At 40.2% G+C, this 14,232-nt stretch overlaps 2 long non-coding RNA genes across 2 annotated transcripts; one reads left to right on the top strand and one right to left on the bottom strand.

The window, feature by feature from the left end:
* The first annotated feature begins 1,340 nt into the window (after window positions 1-1,340).
* Window positions 1,341-2,060, top strand: LOC111254414 (uncharacterized). Its single transcript, XR_002675018.2, has 2 exons — window positions 1,341-1,500; window positions 1,780-2,060. It is a non-coding gene; the product is annotated as an uncharacterized LOC111254414 (long non-coding RNA).
* LOC147754574 (uncharacterized) lies at window positions 1,780-4,283 on the bottom strand. Its single transcript, XR_015317394.1, has 3 exons — window positions 4,269-4,283; window positions 3,302-3,774; window positions 1,780-2,836 (listed from the first exon to the last, which is right to left on the bottom strand). It is a non-coding gene; the product is annotated as an uncharacterized LOC147754574 (long non-coding RNA).
* Window positions 4,284-14,232: the final 9,949 nt, after the last annotated feature.

Below are 14,232 nucleotides of genomic sequence, written 5' to 3'. Positions count from 1 at the left end.
TTTGTCCAATAAAAATAAAGCTCTACGCGTTTACGTTAGAACTGAGAATACGATGGTAATGAGGCATCGAATTAGGCGAAATTGACGTTTAGCTTACGCGACATGTGAAGGCGCAGCCTTTTGAAGTTTGGATACTAAATATCGAATCAGCTGTTATTCGTCTGCCCCCACATAGATCTTCACGTTCCAGAAAGTCGAAAATGCAATTTCAGAAAAATCCTTAAAGCTATATGGTTTCTTCTGCGGACATATCAAGGCGAAGGAAAACATGACAATGATTGAAAGCTAAAAATAGTGCTTGTAGAAAACGCATCGCATTCAATAGGGAATAATCGTTTATAACAGTGTCGTTGAGAGCCGTACCGCTGTGAGCTTCTAGTTTGGCCAAAAAGATCGAACCACAACTGAACGATGTTCAACGCGCTGATAAGCAAGGCACCTTCTTCTTTGAAGTAAAGAAAAAACATGATTTGCACTTTTCAACATTGAAATGTCTGGGAGATCTCTGGAACAGCCAGGTAACAAAGCCATTTGTAGGGGCCTGCAGGGCATATGATGGGTTACTAATGTCTATACAACTGTTAGTATAAGAACGCTCTTGAACAATGCTGAGATTGCAACGACGTGCAGGGACATTTCAAGCCAACCGTCCCGAGGCCATCGGACTGGTTTGTTTTTAGTATGACCTCAGTGGTCGCTGCTGCGGGCTGAAAGGTTTGTACTTATTTATGGACGCTGGTTTGAACTGAGGTATGACACTACGGTGGACACTGATAATGCCATCCAGCTCCAACTTGAGGCATTACTAAAAATATACAACGTAAATGGCCAGTAGTTGCTAGCTCACGAAACAGATCATCAAAATTTGATGGCGCTGGGCGTTTATGATTTTTTTTGCTTAAAGATGAATAGCGGATGACACTATCGCTACAAGTCTAATGCCTCAATTCCCTTCCCTTTAGTTAATTACCTCAAGTTTATTAGATCTATATCTGGGAAATTCACTATTCAAAATTCCGTGTTTTACAATCAGCCGGCATCGAAACGATTTTTTTTATTTTTCTGCAGTTAATGAGCTGTTTGCATATCGTTTCTAGTTGTCTACGGCACTTCCGGCAGTTTCTATCGTCTCTGCCGAGATGAATGCTAATGAAAATTTCAGCACGCTTCGTGCCACTGCTGAAACATCCTGATCCTTTTACGTGGTTGATTTCGTCCAAGTACTGAGACGTTGTCAATGACGATTTACTTTCAGCTACACCGGAGGAGTTTCGGGAAATGTGAGCAAGATCAAAGAATGAAACCCCGGAAAGGGAATGCTACATATTATAAAATACTATTTGCTAGCGTGCGTCCAAGGCGTAATTTCCGTGAAATATTGTTGACGCGATCTTCGCACGTATATATATAATCGACGAAACGAACACTATACGACACAAGTCGAGAGCTAGCAGCACCAGCATAACACACCCATTAGCCACCATGTTCAAGGTGTTTTCTGTGAGTACGAAATCTTTTTCAGTTCAGACATCGTGTATGACTGCGTTTATGGGTTTAGCAACGTTTAGGGTACCCTCAGACTGGCCAATGGCTTCTTGATGATGACTGTTGATTTTAGGGTGGCCAATGATAAAATCACAGATGTTGCTTTCATGTTTCTTACACACAGTGCGTACAGCAAACAGATTTAAAGGGTCTCACTTGAAAACAGAAATGTATTAGCTTCAATTCCACAAGAGTTAATTTTTTGCGTTTGCTACATATCTGTATTCGTTACAGCTTTTTGCGTTCGCCCTCGTGGCGTGCGTCGTCGTGCTTGCTATAGTGACGCCATCGCTTGGTCAGGTCTATTACGCCAGCTATCCGTACGCCTACACCTACGGTTACCCCTATGCAGCTTATGGAGCATACGCTTATGCCCCATACGGCGCATATGGATACTATGCTGGTTACCCATACCTGCTTAAAAAGTAAACATCAAATTGGTAGTTTGCCTCTTTGCACAATGATGCTTACGAACCGGAAAATGACTTTATAAATAAACTTGTTATTAATTTTAACATGTTTTTTTTTCTTCATAGAGAACGTACTGAGCGTTAGAAGGGGTTTTCAAAATCATTTATCTTTAATTGACGATTGTGTACAAGCATATAAGCTTAGTACAAAACATTTAGAACAATTAATGAATTTCCTATATAAGCGTCAGTTAGAAAAAACTTAATACTTATTTCCAGCATATCCAAGCCGTGTTTATTCATAATTCATTGCTCTCTTCAGGTCTTCAAGTCTTCAAGTCAAAGGGTTTGTCTTCTGGAAGAGAGGGTCTAGAGCCTGCAGTGTTGGAACAACCATTATCTCAATACCTTGACAATTACCATATATATAATTACTAAATGTATTGCACCTGGTGCGGTACGACTTGGTGTTTAAAGTACATCCTTATTTTTATAAGTATATAATAATAATTTTATAGGTATAGCGGTATTGCGTTTTTCGTAAATGCACAACATAACTCCCAGCGCCAACAGCGTCGTTCATAGCAGCCACTGGTTACGCACAACGCGAATTTGGCAAGCTCCAATAGCAGCAGGAAATCTATTCTAGCTACCTTTCGTTATCTCGCAAAGTAAGCGTGTGAGTAAACATACGTCGGGTAAAAATAGGCGTATCCTAGTGACGGGTACAAATAGGCGAGTCCTCTGTTCGAACCCGTGTAAGGATAGCCGAAAACGTAGAAATACGGGATGGCATTCGGGTACGCATGTGGATACGCTGAATAGAAGATTTGGCCAGATATCGGCCTTGCCGTCATGGCAAGCACAGCGAACATACACAGCTGCAACAAGCAAACAAATTTAGTTGATTTTCAAGCTAAGATGCAATGAGACATTGTGAAGATCCAGAAGATCGAAGTTCTAGTGTGACTGTTTGAATTCTGAAAGTTGAATAACTGCCCCGGATCGCACAAACCAATCAGCTTTATGTCGGTTTCGTTCGTTGTAGAAGGCATGAGCCAAGCTCCGAGCAGACGAATTCGTTTTCTCAACGCGTCTGTCAAAAATGTAGTTGTAAACACCATGCACAGTTATAGAATTTGAGTGTTCCTTCTCTATTTGATGCAACGTAGTGGCCTTAAAACCGCCCCTTAGCTATGCACCTAACCAAGTAGCCTATAGCCATAATTGCAACGGCACCTTAAATCACAAAGGTTAAATATATTGTATTTAACAAGTTTCGCCTAGAGGAAAAAAATGGACATTTTTATTACCGTACAAAGAAAAATCGTTATTAAGTTACTCACCGAAAGTTTGAACATTTTTATTTAATATCTAAAAGCTAATCGCATTTCAAGCTCAAGTATTGTGTATCCGTTGAAGTATGCACCGTTGTCTACTTCAGCAAAGCCTTCTCGATAACGGATGCTTTTTTTCCTATATGTTTAGTCGTGAAGGGCTTATTTGCGTGTATCACAACACCGTTGGACAAACGCCATTATACCACCCGTACGGCTCAGATTCTCTTGCCATCTTGTGTCAGTCGTAGAAAACATCCTTACTCGTTATAGCACGTCTTTCTTCCTATTAGTCGATATATGTGTGTCTACGAATAAAACGACAAGATAGTCCTATCGTTACCGAAAACATAATCCTCTTGCAATAAGGGAAGACTTCCGGGACAAAGGTTACTGTTGAAGAGAGTATTCGACAGGGTTTCACGGTGAAAGCCAGCTTGGTCCGTACGACAATATTGCTGCGCTGCGCCTAAATGAAAAATCTATACAAGAAGATGGGAAAGAGGCAATTGCTTAATCAACTCCGTTTCCAAGGGAGCCACAAGGCCAAATTTCGTGATGGCCACGCATATACAGTGGTTTAGAATACGCCGAATCGGCACATATTAAGACTCGGTGCTAATTCGTAATGCTATATTAAAAACAAAACAGTTATTAATTAAACCTAGAATTAAACAGTACAGATCTAATCAAGGTACAGTTCATCATGGTAAAACGATTGCATGCCGGCTATCGCCTGAAGAGTTCCAACTTCAAAAGCCACCTATCACTTAAGCCTATCCCTCGAGCTGTGCAGAAAAATAATGTTAATAACCTTAATAATTTTTATTCTAAAAAAAAACACGTATTCAAGTACATTGTCAGACTGCATAGCACAGGGACAGAAGACAACATCTGTAATTCGTAAACGGTTGAATTAATCTTTCGTATTTTTACAAACATTTCCGGAACGTTTTTTTCCAGAAAAACCACCTACGGAAGAATGACGTTCTGCCTTTACATCTCAGTGACTCGATCTCATGATTTGAGCTAATCTGGAAAATAGACACATTTGTTCATATTTAGTTATTTTGAAGCGTCGAATACGGCACCGATGTTGTGCCTTCCATAGCAGACGTCCTCGCATCGATACAACGAACATCTACTTTCCATTTCTTGAACAAGTAGGAATAATTGACATAATAGCCGCATGGTCCATACAGGGTACATGGTCTAAACAGATTGAAACCGCAGCTTCCAACAACGCGTACGGACAGCCGAATCCAAAGCTATAGAAGGAACCGCCGTGATAAAACTGACCGGAAAAAAGCATTAGTGGGACCGCAGACTCTTGAACACATAAAAGAACCTCTGTAACGTTAATGCTCGTATATAATGCATCCGCTTCATAGCGTGGAATCGTTTTCAGTCCTCTTGATAAAACCCTACGCAACTAGCGAATCGACTTGAAAATAAAGCCCAGTCTCATTAAACTTAGGTTATATAAAAATAAATTAATTAATAATTATAATAAAGCGATACCGCAGGGGCGTATGAAATATACAAATTTTATTAAAGCACATTGTACGCCTTCCTCTATAATAGGAGAGAATTGACCAAAGGCATATCGAGGTGCTAATATACAGGATGGACCCATCACCAAACTTTGTCAATTGGGGCATTAAGTTTTACAAATTGGTCACAGTTATTCTTAACTGCTAACGGCGACTGCACTATAGTTCAATCACAGTCGTTCAGCTTTTGTTCATATTTTACTCTGTAGACGCCTTATATTATCACCAAATTATTCAGCTATCTCACGCTTGGCGAGATCACTGAAGAACGGAAAAATCATAAAGTGAAGGCTTTATAATTCTAAACCGCGACCTAAAGGAAATTTGACATATAATTATAACTTAATCCACGTTCGGGTGAAAAGAGATGAATAGTTTATGAGGAAAGATTATCTTTAACAAACGCGCTCGTGCATTTTGGTCCAACAAATTTCCAACGGCGTACTTCATTCTTCGAATGGATGTAAAAGCATAAAAGTAGATCCATTTCAAGCACGCCCAAATAAAAATATTCAGTATCCAATTTATAAGACTATATTAGCCTTATTGTTGATACACTCTCAAAGCTGTCTGGAATCGGATGCTCTAGTTCATAGTCATGTATCACCTAAGCACAACTAATCTGTTTTGTATCGGATTTTTGCTTTTCGTCATTACTTAACACCTAACAACAAAAAAAAAGTTTGCTCCTGTTTTTAGCGAAGCGAACGTATCTCTTAATATCTTTGTGTTTACATTAATGTTTCGATAATTATTTTAAATAAGAATACAGGCCGACACAGCATATTCAATGGACTCTCTAAGTGTGGCACCCATTTGTATTTGTTAGTAGGTAGCTCGAAAAACTCGTGACGCTCAAAAATCTAGCAGACAGAAATTAATAACTTGTCTAAGGTTTTTTCGGAATTAGAAAGCAGTAAAAGGATGAAACTCGTGACACTGCAGTGTACACGAAGTGTAATATACGCTTCGGATACTATTAAATAAATCGTCTCTATGATGAGTAAACTAGAAGGTCTTGATCAACGTTTTTGTGCGTCTGAAATCCGGACAAAGCGTGACAGTTTAGGTTAATCATCAACATAATACCATTGTCCATGTAACATCAACATTACTATTGTAATCCAAGGTTTCCTCTGAAGTAATACAATCGTGTGATAAGCCAGTTAGGTATATGCTATAATAGCCGAGTGGCGAAATTAGCACTGGCAAGAGGTAGCAAGCCATAATAGAGCAAAGGTTCAGAAACTTTGCTGAGAAAAGGGGTCTTTGATCAGAAAACCATTGTGGCTTCCAGAAAGACAGATCAGTCCTGACGGCAATTAATAGGGCCTTCGAACGCGTAAACCCGCTTGCTTGGAAGTAAAGAACCTTGTATGTGACAGGGTGCTAAAACTAAGCAATCCTTTTTTGAGAGTAAAAATTGTCGCCTGTGCAGCTGATCTGGTTGTCCCAGTTCGAGCCCAGACGGCAGAGGAACTCCAAAAAAAAGTCACATGGATTTAGAGATATCTTAATATGGATGAAACAACATGGGCTCTCTTCGGCTTCTGTGAAGTCAGGGGCTATATTACGTATCGATAGGGAACAATTAAAGCTTTTCACACTCTCTTTAAACGCAGAAAGTATAAAAATAACGAGATACGCGGGTATTTAACTCAATCACGTAATATAGGGGGAGTGCACTACATCAAGCAGCTATCACAGAGGCGCCATGTGCAAACATATATGGCCCTAGAAAAAGGAAGAATAAACTTTTTACGGGGGTAGCAGGCACTCCATCCAAGCCTACGAGAGTCACAGTGAATAAACTACTAAAAATTCGTGCGCCTAGGGTTATCCAAGCCTGTGGCACAGTCAGCATAAACACAGCCTTGGCAGAAATCATTATTTAGGATCTGAAAATTAAAGATACGCGCTTGCTCTGTCACGATCTGATGGATGGTATGAAGAGGCTTATGTCTTTCATCATCTGGTAGCGAGTGCATTAGAGAACGAGTGAAACTATGATAAAAGGGATCCTGAATAAAAAAAGGACAACTCGCGGAAGTATGGGGAACAACATAACAGTTTTGTTAAGTCCATAGGACGCACGGAGGGGTTATAGCCCCATGCAGGAACCTAGCTCGTTTAGAGAGATGGGGAATACTACCGAGGCGACCCCAGCCTGATAATTTATTTAGTGGCACTAGCGATTCTCTCCTGCCAGCATGTAGTACTGTTAAATGAAGATCTAAGCTGATTCGTAGTGAATCCTAGTAAAGGAATATTGAATGTGTAGGTAGTAGCCTATACGGAATCAGGTCCAACTGGCAGGATTGAAATTCGCACTCGGCCAACATGGTAGCGGTCATAGATCAACTGTATTACTCAAAACTTTGTCTGCGAACATGAAATTCAGGTTAGCTTTACTTATCTAAAGATGCAGATATAATGGGCCAGCGCTAGCTTGACAGAAGTGCTAAAAAGTGACAACTTTATATATATATATATATATATATATATATATATATATAGTACTTTTCATTCTCACTACCCCAAATCCCACCAGCTCAAAACTGGATAGATCATGTTCCATTGCGCTTTCAGCAGGGCGCTTAAGAGTACCATTACTCTACAAAAGGGGTCCAACCTCAATGGGCATTGGTCTCTTACAATGGCATAAAAGCTGATGTCGCACCGCACTTGTTACACGATACGAGTAAAGGAAAGTGGATTCTTTTGTGCGGCAAACAATACAGCTGTAGACACTGTGAATTTCCTCTATATCAGCGGAAATAGTTTCATGTGCCGATGTATACGCCTATGTACATGTACATACAGAATACTCTTCAGTCAGAGATGTCCCTATAGAGTCAACTTGGGTAGCATTTGCTATCTCTGTTAGGCTATTTTTATTTTACATAGTTTACAGATAATAATAATGTATATAAAAATAGGGTCTAATGTATTAAGCTATCGAGACCCATTACCACTTTAATACACTCCCTCCGGAACAATCAAAGATGTGACGAATGGTACTTAAAAACGGTTCAAGGAAATCAATACATGACCAGCGAAGTGTGACAGTGTGGTTGTAATAGACTGACTAGGCCAAGTGCGAAAAGGGGGTTGATTGTTTGGTATAAAAGGTAATGCAGGTACCATTTATTGAAGGTACAAGGACGAAGTCCCTGTTGAACGCTAAACAAATAGTCTGCGGATAATTAGTATTGCTTTCGCTGCCGTATTAATACGTACAGCTACGATATATTTAAAACTGTATTATTGGACGCAAAAAATGAGCCGGTTTCAAAAGAGTTAGGACAGGTTGCTTATCGAGAGTGGAAGTGTGACCAGTGAACGCGACAGAGACCGTTGTTGAGAAACCGCTTCTTAGTCTATATCTTAAGTATAGCCTCTTTGGATGCTGCGCAACTTACAAATATATGAAAAAAAATGTGCATAATTTACTTGTAAGTTCATCTGGATAAGAAGAAGTGATTGGTTGATTCATAGGAAATAGTTATGTCGATTTAAGTACTAATCAGTTCAACGGTAAATACAATTTTGTTTTATAAAGTTGAGTAAAATGCTACCATTATAGAGCTTCTTAGATGCATACGTTTCCAAGTTTATTCTAAGCTGTCATGACACTTGGTCGCACCATCGTCATAATTCCTAAACTGTCGATCCGCAACGGAACGAACAGATTTAATAAAAAAAAAAAACTTCTTCTGTGAGACAAACTAAATTCTCACAGTCACGCAAAGTTATCGTATTTGATGTGTCCTAGTTTCAACCTTCTACATGTTCGCTCTGTTGAGCAGGTCCATTGCAAGGAGTGACCTGGCGAAAGGAATTTGAAGACCAAAAATCCTACAGAATCCGTAATAACAAAACGCAAATTATCTACTTGTCGATCTAAAAGCTAGCAGGCTTCTTCAAGTCGTCTTGCAGTTAACCTGCTCCCAACCTTTGAGTACTACTACCACGGAAACATGGCGAACTGTCCGCCGCATCCGAGCAGAACCTGATTGGGATCATTTGGAACAATAGCCTCATGACAAATCAGTTGCATGTTAAATTCTACCCGCGAACTGCGTTGCCTAATTTAGAAATGTAAATATGGCCCATATATTTTAGGAGGATCCGAATTATTCCGAGTAATTACAGTTGTAGCCCAAGAAGAATAACGAAAACGAGACGTGCTCAACACGTAGCTTAAAGCACGTCGCTTCTTGATCACAAAAGCCATATATAGTCGTCATATGTATAGAATTTGTATGCAATGGTCTCCGCGCATATGGCTCATATGGGCCTCACTATTCAGAGATCAAGACCCACCCCAAAAATAATGCGATTTTCGAATGTTGAATTTTGATATAATTATTTTAAACGCACTTCTCAAGAGTCATAGGTAAATCTAATTGACCTTCAGTAGAGATAGAAAAACTTTGCCTCATAGGTAGTCGTTGTAATAATACCGCCAGCTAGATTTATATAACAGTGTTATATTCAAATCAGTATGCTCTTAACTTAGAGTGGATAGACAATACATATCTATACGGCAAACCTAAAGCTTTTAGAGGTTTTTTTTTTGAAAATTTAACTTGTCTGCGATTTCTAGCTTCAGTGGGACAGTGAAAAGAAACTTAACCCTTATTACTTGTTGTTACTATTACCTGTTAGTATCATAGATAGAAAGAGTTTATTTGGAACTGGTGGCCATTTTTCCTTCCAATCGGTTTGCAAGCCTCGAAAGAGTATAGATCTCTTGAAAGCCTTGTAACAAGCAAGAGGAGGTTTATAGTGGGAGTGGAGGTTCTGGCGAATAATTAGTCTAACAATCATCAATGTATAAAATTATATAGGCTGAATAGAATTACGAAAAGAATTCGGTATTATCATCTATCCATGCGGGTTTCCTAGAGTTACGTAAAAGTTACTGAGCTTTACATGAGAACTAACTTTAACGACAGTAACTATCAATTAGTAATAGTGGGCAGTAATGCCTGCAACGCTGTAGGGGATAACTTTCGATATGGCGCAAGTAGTGAGTGTTTTGATATCGATACTGGCCAAACATACTTTTGCAATGAAAACTGAGGATTCAGTTTGAAAGAATTGCTAAGTTTTAGCTCGAAATTGTCAAATTATAGCCCGTACACGTGTTCTAACAAGCGTGTCAAAAAAAATCATATGCTTCCACATGTCATCGTTTCCTTCGACTTTCTTTGCTTATTTTTTCCAAAACAAAGAAAAAATAATATTGACCTTTTTTTTTTTTTTTTTTTTTTTATAAAGAAGGCCTTTAAAATACCCACAGATACCGTTTCATTTCATTTATTTTAAAGTACACACGTTTTCATATGTTAACACTGAATCTAATTTTAGAATTAGGAGATCTAGCAGCTAAACTATATAGAGCGCAGGAGTCATGCGTGCACCTTGTTGCTCCCTAAATAACTCAGCTGCGTCTGGTTTCGTATCGACTAGCCTCTTCCGTTCCATATCACAAGGACGAACGATTATGCTTTTCTAGGATACCCTAATTTCTTTTTCAGTGTAAAAGTTGTAACTTCGAATGGTACTGTAAAGTGAAGTTATGGACGTAGCGTGCGTATGTTGATCCCTTCAGAACCTGAACTTTTTATATTTAAACTAATCATGCCCTTAATATATATATAAGCCTTCATTTATTCGCTTCTTGATGTCTCCTACCTCTCTCTACCTTTGTATATATTTACTAAGGGTTAACACATTACTCAATCGTATCATTAACCGCTTTCCAGCGATAGGTTATACGCCCGCTCTCATAAGGATTAACATTATTTAGCACTCAGATACTGCAAGGACCGTTTACACGGATCCGATTTTACTGATAGAGCTAAACGAATAGTAATTTTCTATTTAATATATTGAAGTGAATGAAGTCCACAGAGTTCAACTAACTTCAGCTAAAGTGCGATAAAATAGATACCATGCCAAATGTTTAGCTTTACTCGGGGCGGGAGAGATGTCCATGGAGATAGTCTAGTCTCATTCGTTTCCTGGCAGATGGGGCAACCGTTAAAAGCGAGAATGCCTGCGCAAGGCAGCCATAACAGCTTAAGTGGGACATCTGAGGGCTAAAGAGCTCGTTGTCCGAATGCTGCTGAGTGGTGAATGAATAGAGGATGTTTTACTTAATCATCTTTCCAATCGAAAGCCATTTAAGAACTTTGAGATATTTTGACTATATATTAAAAGAGTTATTATACCATATTATGAGGAGGACAAATATAAATGTACGTTTAATAACAGTTGCAAGCACACGTTTTTTTATGGCAAACGGCTACAACGTCTCGATTTTCTTAGGTTAACCAGCTTACACAGATTTACAAGCAATACAATAATAGCAATAGTGATACAATTTACTTATGGATAATTTTTTATTGATTTTGTACGTGACAATAAATTTTTGCTGCTCTTTCTGTCTTCCACAATGGACACAGCGGTGAGACTCTATACTACAGTATACAAAGGTGGACGAGACGCCACTTAAGGCAGGATATTAAAGCCAATACACTCGATACCCAAAAATTGAGGATTGCGAAAATCTGCGTGAATTTTCTCGCTGTAATCATATACAGTTGTTGCGTTTTCAGCGGCAATTCGCTTGATTCGGGTGAGACATTTTGTGTTTCAGTAAAAAGTTAACGAACGCCTGATTTGATACGTTGGTCTGATCGAGATTACGCTCAAGATTGATTCCGGCTATTCTCTACGCCATGCGCAACTCAACATACGAACATAGTGGAACACGGTGGAACTCTGATCCGATTGGCGCCATATTGTCTCTGTTTACCCAGAGGGTGACGAGGGGCGCTAAAACGAACGAGAGAGCGAAGGGGGGGCGAAGTTCGAAGCGCAGTACTCACTCACAATGCACAAGCCATTCTCGCGACAGCAAAGCCGAAGTGTCGAGATTGTGTTCCTGAATGAAACGCACCGAGCTTCGTTGAATGCGCTCTGCTGATCTTAAAGATGAAACGACTAGTGACACTTACTGATATGAAGTAACGTGATAGAGCACAGGCGAAACTTGCCGTTGTCACTGGCGCTGCTGTTGCGGCTTGCACGAAGTCTCCGCTTACGATGTCGTGTACGTATGACCTGACAGGTCCTGGCTGGACACAGTTAAGCCTGATCTCTAATCTCACAGTTTCACAGAGTGCCTGCCCCCAGCGAAGAGGACAAGTTTCGCAATAATACAATAGATGTGCATCAGTCCAGAGCTGTTAGGAATAATGCCCAATGTGAGTTGTTGCAATATTGTTTGCGCAAGAAAACATATTTTCTTCAAATTATGCTCGCATGTTTATCAGCGTGAACGAGTTGAAAACTATACGCACACAGCAAAGTTTTCGTGTAACGAAAATAAGAAACACCTATTATAATGAAAATAATAATAACAAGCTTCCGTGGCTAACTAAATGGCGGAAGCTTAACTGAACGACTAGTTCTCCCTTGGAAACAGAGAAGGAGCATTTTATCCCGACATCACTTTGATTATCATAAAAATCCTAATGTGTACTGTATTCCTGTTTGTCAAAAATGACGCCCTTATACCTGTTGCACTATTTGATTTAACCGGCCTCTTCCGCCTTGCCTCGTCTATAGCACTTCATTCAGTGCGGTACCTAGCTACTTAAATCTTTCGGGACGCGCCTATCGAACTAGCGTCCACCCTCGCATTTCTAACGGAACCTTTATTTCATTCAAGGTCGTTCAAGGTTGCTTTGTTTGACAGCGGCACAACAAGGGGGGACATGTTTATTATTTGCATTGAATGCAGCGGCCGTTTGTTTCTGTTTAGTCAGTGGTGCACCCACTACATCGTGGCGCCCCCACAAGGACAAGCTATCGCGCATGGCAGCATATACTCGACTGAGAGGATGGCGGAGCTTAGCCGCGTATGTGTGTACGCAGTGTTGACGCTCCTGAACATAAGTCCGGTCGGTTTGAATCGGAAGCACCAGCAATGAATATTGCCCATTGATTCTGATCGAACGCTGCTACACTGTTGGCGCTACTGTTGTTGATATTGTAGTCGTATGGCATTGTAACGCAGTGGAATTGTTATGTGAATGCTGCGTCCGGGACTGAGCGAAAAAAACCTAGAACGAGAATGAACTCGTCGAAAGGACGAGTGCACTAGTTACTGGACTAAATCACAAGCAGAACGCGCCGCTCACTCAATCTCAAGGACTCCGGCCCTTTTCCTGTGAGTTTCTGTTACATTTCCGCACCAAATCCATCGGAACTGCCTAGGCCAACGATACTGCACCGTTGTTTACTAATGTAGGTACAGAACGCAGAGGGTCGTTTGCACAGGCCAGAAGGGCAGTAGCTTCGTACGTTTGTGATACTCCTACGCAGCTAACCGTCTGATCGTGAGGCTCGCTTCCACGATACTATCAGACGAAGTGCGACCCAAACTCAACTATTAGTATCGATAATAGCAGAAACACATATACAAAAGAATTGGGCGCACTATGTGAGCGGCCAAATAGACGCAAAGTTTTTTTGATTGGACTAGAATTATGCTATTTACCTTCCATGTCTGTGGTCCTATCATTTAGATACCTGACGACTTACCAGGCCCGTTGATCGGCTCTTGTGGCTATTTGTGGTTTTGATCTTCTCAGTGTTGAGTGCTTTAATGTGAGAGAAGCACAGCCACGATCACTAACAGCAATATCTCCACATAACTTTACATTGAATTTTGTTACGCTTATGTCTTTCGGAGATCGAAAAGTATCCACGCCAGATTTTCACCTATATGTATATCTTAGGTACGCAAAACCATGACCAACTCAGAAGCCAAACATGAATCAAGTAAGTTAATGACACGAACGAATTTGTAAGTTCCCTAGATTTACTCCACGTAATCAAAAATCGCATAAAAATAAGGCTTCATAACATTTGGATGTTTTCATCCAGTCGTCCGTACGCTACAGTCGATCTCACAAGGGACATGTATTTTTTTTGCAGAAGTTTCGTATTGCCATTCAAAGTTAAGGACCAACTGAATCCATCCATCGGGGTCACAAATAATACCTAGCTAGCGATTGAAAACTGCCACCGCAAAGATAACTGTTTTAAAAGAAGGCCATTTTAGCGTGGGAGACAGCGGCAATCTGGCAGCTATCATAGACCATTGAACTGGAACGGTAAGAAATTAATGGACGCAGGAAAACTAGCACCAACCAGAACTTCACGTCCCAGCCTAGCTAGCGGACAGACACCCCTTTGAATGATCTCGACGTTGTCGTTTTTCTTTTTGCCGCTGTCGCCTAAGCCCTTTGTCGTCAATCAGAGTTCAGTTCAGCGATCTGAGCAACAATTGACGAGTGCGCCACG

The sequence above is a fragment of the Varroa destructor genome, unplaced genomic scaffold (assembly GCF_002443255.2).
Source record: "Varroa destructor unplaced genomic scaffold, Vdes_3.0 BEIS01000007.1, whole genome shotgun sequence".
NCBI lineage: Eukaryota > Metazoa > Arthropoda > Arachnida > Mesostigmata > Varroidae > Varroa > Varroa destructor.
Note: the sequence above shows the minus strand (reverse complement) of the source record. Positions and strands in the feature narration are given on the sequence as shown.